Here is a 5,754-nt window from a genome sequence, read left to right on the forward strand (position 1 = left end):
CAAACAAGGCTAAACTTTAAGATATTCCTTCACTGAAATTAGAAAATACCCTGACAATAAAAGTAGCTCTTTTGCCTAAGTTTCCTAAGAGCCTCTTTTCCCATGAACCAGTGATATGAACAAAAGTGTGTTCGGGCATCAAAAGTTGTCACAGCAGCCCTTCTATTTCTTTCATAAAAGCTTCATATACATCATCCTTAGTTTGTACTGAGACAGGAACAGTTGGACCAGATTTGGGGGCTGCTTTGGCCAGAGGCACAGCAGAATCATCCTCTGACTTTCTCTGGGGAGCAGCAGTAGCCCCTTTATTCTCCCGACGGACCCTCAGTGCGGTGGGCATGAATCGAATAATCTCTGCCTTGGGATTCGTGATTTGTGGCTTGGCACTGATGGTTGCTGTGGCTTTCTTCTCAATGGTGGCTGCACTGGTGTCATCCTCCTTGGGTCGCTGGATCAAGTTGGGTGGAGCACTTAACACTCCTGGGTTTGGCAAGGAAGCCAGTGGGGAAAGCCCAGGTGGGGCAGGTCTGAGTGGAGCCACCAAAGGTGGGTGCATCATGCCAGGACAAGGTGGAGGGATACCTGGAGGTGCAGGGGGAGGTAACCTTGGTGGGGGTCCCTGAGGAGGAGGGCCAGGAGGCAGACCTGGAGGCGGACCTGGAGGAGGGCCAGGGGGTCGGCCTGGTGGTGGTCCTGGAGGTAAAAGTCGGGGTAAAGGCCCTCAGAGTCCTGGCATTCCAGGTGGTGTCAGGAATGGAGGAGCTCCTGGAGGTGGTCCAGGAGGAAGGCCTGTAGGTGGTCCAGGTGGCCGTAAAGGTGGAGCAGGAGGTTGTCCAAGAGGAGGTGGTCCTGGCATGGGAGGTGCTTGTATCTGAGAAGGGGGAACAGACTGGGGGGGAACTTGCTGCTGTAAAGAAGCAGATGTGCCATCAGAAAGAGATTCCTCTTTATGCTGCTTTTGTGACTGCTTTTCTGCTTCAGAATCATCAGAATCACCGTCATCATTGTCCTCTGAAAATTCCTCTACTTCTCGTCCCTTCTCAGGGATTTCCTGACCTGCCATTCGAAGCATCATGGCTTGAAGAGGAGTTAGCTCCTTAATGTTCTTCTTCTTCTTCCTGGATTTCCCAGGCATATCTGCAAATTGTACACTCAGACCTGACTTTTTTTCTTCATTGTTATTTCTTTCATTATCATCACAGTGCACAAATTCATCTCCATCATTTTCTCCGTCTGATTTGTCAGTGTCGCTGTCATCATGCTTATCTTGATCCATGTCCTCAGGATAGCCATCATCTTCACTGGTGCTGGAAACATCATCATCATGGCCCCATTGAGCAAGTTCAGGACTACATAACATGTCTTCATCTCGTCCGCGAGGGGGAAGATCCAGGGCAAAGCCCACTTTGCGGCCATACATTTGCAAGACTTGAGGAGGAAGTGGACCAGAGGGTGAACCTGGAGGTTTTCTACCAGGGGGCAAACATGGAACACCATGCCAAAGAAGAGGAAGAATAGAAAGTGCCCTAGTTGGATGTCCGTAGGCTGAGGTCTTCTTAAGGATGGAGAGTGGCTGGGCACCAGGAAGTGGAATGTCCTGGATCAAGATGTTGGAAGGAGCATGAGGCATATCTGGCAAAGGGATACTATCCACTTCCACATGCTGAGCATTCTTCACAGCATCAAAATATTGGCTAAGTTGAGCCCTTTTCTGTTCAGATTCTACTTCTAGCTTTCTCAATTCTTTGTAAATTTCTGGATTCTCTTTGTCATAGAGTCGTAGAATACATTCAAAGGTTTCACGCAGCTTTTTATGCTTGTCTTTCAGCACTTTCTCATTTAATCGTGGCTGTTGCACTGGGTTAAATTCCATTTCATCCAATATCTCCATGTCCCGGATAATTTGTTTGGGATCCTTCATCTTCAAAACTGCAGCTCGTACCATCATGCGCTGTTTTTTGTTCTTCTTTAATTCTCTCTTCCGGGCTTCTTTTCGGACTTCGTCTGTGGGGTTCATAAATTTTCCACTCTTGGTGGATGATGTGGATCTTTGTCCCATGTTGACAATCTGTATGGTTCACTTGTTTATTAAAAAAACAAACAAACAAAAAAACACCAAAGCTACCAGGATCAACGTAAGAATGTCCAAACGCTTCTGCTGGGCTCTGGGACTGTGAGACGCCAGGAGGGGAGGATTCTCGGCCTCTTTCCCTTCATAGGGGCCTTCACCGCGGGTCCTGGTCAGCTATACAGCAACCTCCATCTTGAAACCTCGCGCCCCGCCACAAGCCCATATTTTTTTAATTATTAGCTGTATGGTCGGTCGGTGCAGGCCCTCTTCCAATTGCAGACTTCTGACTTCTTGTATTCTCACTTGGGGAATGTCTGCAGGTATTACTTTTTAGTAACTAAAAAAAGAACACAACCCATTTTTAAAAATGTAGTTGTCTCAAGCTTGGGGAATGATTGTCAAAGGCACTTCTGAACCTGTTGGCATGCTGAGGGAGGGCAGGTTTGTCTTGCAGTTTGAAAATTCAGCAGCTCTGTTTGTGTTTTCACAAGCAGTCGGAGATTTTGCAATCCTGGTGATGTGCTGGCCAGGCTAACAAGGCTGGTATCAGACAGGTAAGCGATGAAGATTAAGTTTCCAATAACCAGGGAGTCTATCCATTTGTTGCCAACCCTGACAATATAGGGATGAATTAATCACTCTTTATATTGGTTTGCCACCATTGATTGATAATGTGAACTTCATAGAGTCATGAGGAGAAAATGCTTAGAAAGATTCATGATCTAACATCCCTAGATACTGACACTTGACAAAGTTGGCCTCAGCATTTATAAATCAGATGCAAATAGCATGTGGTTTGAAAGTCAGAAGATGCAAATGTCATGTGCTTGAGCCTTTTAGAGAAATTCTAGTGTTGAGCTTGTGCACTTGGTTTACCTCCTAAGCCCAGTGAGTGGAATGAACCAGTAGGGACTCCCTAATGAAACCGCAAACCCAGCAGTGAGGTTCTATAACCTTCAACAAGGAGAGTCTCTTTCCTCCGAAACCTCCAATTCTTCACCAACACCCTCAGACTCCTTTTAAAAACCCTGGTGCTCCTGGCCATGTCTTCTGTCTCTTCCCTGAATTTTCCAGCCTTTTCTGTTCTTCACATAAATATTCTTCATTCAGAACTTCCCTGAAACAAAACTCTTTCTCTTAGTCTTCTCCACTGGAACACTCCACAAGGTCATTATGACTTTCAAGTTTGAGAAGTATTGGTCTAGCGTTGCCTCTCAATACTGGCTGCATATTGAATCCTCTGGGATTCTAAAATATAGATGCCTGGGCTCCAGCCCCCAATATCCTGATTGAATTGATCTGGGTGGTGCTGGGAATTAGAATTCTTAAAAGTGCCCCCAATGTGCGGTGGGGGGGGGGGGGTGGCGGGGGGAGGGGGCGTGGGGAGGCACTGTGAGAGTCCTTGCTGGGGGTCTTCCAAAAACCTGCAAGGGTTTGTAAACCCCCCCCCCCCCCTATACACTGAGGGGCCAAATTATTATGACCACCTGACGTTTGTAGGCAAATTAGCTATAATTTCGCGCTGAAGTTGCTAGAGGGCCAGACCATTATAAATAGGGAAGCAGGTTGTTTACCACGACAGCAGAAGTGATTTTTTTCTGAAGATATGGGTAAACAATGTGATTTAACAGCCTTTGAATATATATATGCTGAGTGGCCAGATTATTATGACCACCCCATCAGTACTTCCTTGGGCCACTATTTGCCTTCAATACTGCAGTGATTCTTCTTGGCATTGACTTCACGAGATGTTGAAAGCTGATGCGAGGAATCTGACACCATGCCTGATGAATAGCACTGTCCAGTCTGTGAGATTTGATGGTTGTGGAACCAGCTTCCTGATGGCTCTTTTAACTTTGTCCCACAAATGCTCAATTGGATTGAGATCTGGTGATTGTGGGGGCCACCTAAGCAAGGTAAAGTCTCCCTCATGTTCTTGAAACCACTCCTGCACAATATGAGCACCATGGCATGGCGCATTATCTTGTTGGAAGAAGCCATCTCCATTGGGATACGCCATCAACATGATAGGATGAACCTGATCAGCAACGATACTTAGGTATGTTGTGCTATTCAGACGTTGTTCCACACGAATTAAAGGGTCCAAATCACGCCAGGAAAACATGCCCCAAACCATAACACTGCCCCCACCAGCTTGAAGGGTTGTACTCATGCATGTGGGGTGCATGCTTTCATGCTGTTTCCGCCAGATTCTCACTCTGCTATCTGCATGATACAACTGGAAACATGATTCATTGGACCACATGACTTTTTTCCAATGCTCAACTGTCCAATCCTTGTGTTCCTGTGTGAATTGGAGACATTTTATCTTGGTAACTAGACAGCAAAGGTGTTCAGACAGGCCTTCGGCTTCCATATCCCATACGATGCAGTGTACGGATAATATGCCTACAAACTTCAGGTGGTCATAATAATCTGGCCACTCATAATATTATATATCCTACATTCAAAGGCTGTTAAATCACGTTGTTTACCCATATCTTCAGAAAAAAATCACTTCTACTGTTGTGGTAAACAACCTGCTTCCCTACTTATAATGGTCTGGCCCTCTAGCAACTTCAGCGCGAAATTATAGCTATTTTGCCTACAAACGTCAGGTGGTCAAAATAATCTGGCCACTCAGTGTATAGTTATTTCTCCCCTCTTTCCTACTGAGCCTTTCTATTAGATGGTAATGCTTCTCATCTTCCCAAAAGTACCTGGTAGTCTCATTTGTCAAAAAGCATTTATTGAACATGTAGAATTGGCATAAGTGCAAAACCTGTTCTTAAACTTCCTTTCACAGTAAATAATTTACATTCTCTTTCTTCAATAACCCCATTTTCAAATTTTGTAAGCATTCTTTGGTGCTACTATAATTATGGCTTGTGGTTTCCAGAGTAGAAGAAAAGAAAATTAAGGACTTTTTCTCCAGTTTTGAAACAACCTAAGGATTATTTTGAGTCACAGAGACATCAAAAGCTGATTATATTTAAAAGAAAATATATTCTGCTCTTTAACCTTTGTAAATATACCAGTGGCGCACTTTTTCATCCCACTGTAACAGCTAGCATTCCTAGAGGGCTGCTGCTTCACCTGTATTAATCATCTCAGTTCATCCACCTAACAGCCCCATGAGGTACATTCTGTTTTTACTCCTGTTTTTTTTGGATGAGAAAATAGCAGCACAAAGAAGAGCCCAGTCGTCCCAGGTCCACAGCTTGTCTCCTGAAGACAGGACTGAACCCAGGCTGCCGGGCACAGGACCCGCTGCAGCGATTCTGCTGGCTGTTCTGTGGTGGACGGTGTTTCGGGAACATGGTGCTGTGGTTTAGGATCCTGGCATAGTCCTCCCAGATGCTTTTGTGCATCTTTTCCAAGCTTTTCCCCACTTTAATCTGTGGCCCATAAAGCACTTTCCCAGGTGTAATCCATGGTGAAGTTTAAAGGATTTCATGTTTGAACAAATTCCTCCTGAATGTTGAGCAAGATAAAAAACAAGTTCTGACAAATACAGTCTGTCTAAGTAGAGAAGCCTTGATAGTTTATAAGGAAATGTCCGTCTCCTAACCAAATCCAGTTAAATTTTAGTATCTCTTTGCAAAAAGAAGATAAATATAAATGTAATAGATGTAGGAGAGAGAGAGAGACAGAGAGAGCGAGAGAGAGAGAGAGAGAGAGAG

The 5,754-nt window shown here is 44.9% G+C and overlaps 1 pseudogene; it reads right to left on the reverse strand.

Annotated features, from left to right (window-relative positions):
* Window positions 1-140: 140 nt before the first annotated feature.
* LOC102419057 lies at window positions 141-2,100 on the reverse strand (annotated as a pseudogene).
* Window positions 2,101-5,754: the final 3,654 nt, after the last annotated feature.

Source organism: Myotis lucifugus, unplaced genomic scaffold (genome assembly GCF_000147115.1).
Source record: "Myotis lucifugus unplaced genomic scaffold, Myoluc2.0 scaffold_650, whole genome shotgun sequence".
Classification (NCBI taxonomy): Eukaryota; Metazoa; Chordata; class Mammalia; order Chiroptera; family Vespertilionidae; genus Myotis; species Myotis lucifugus.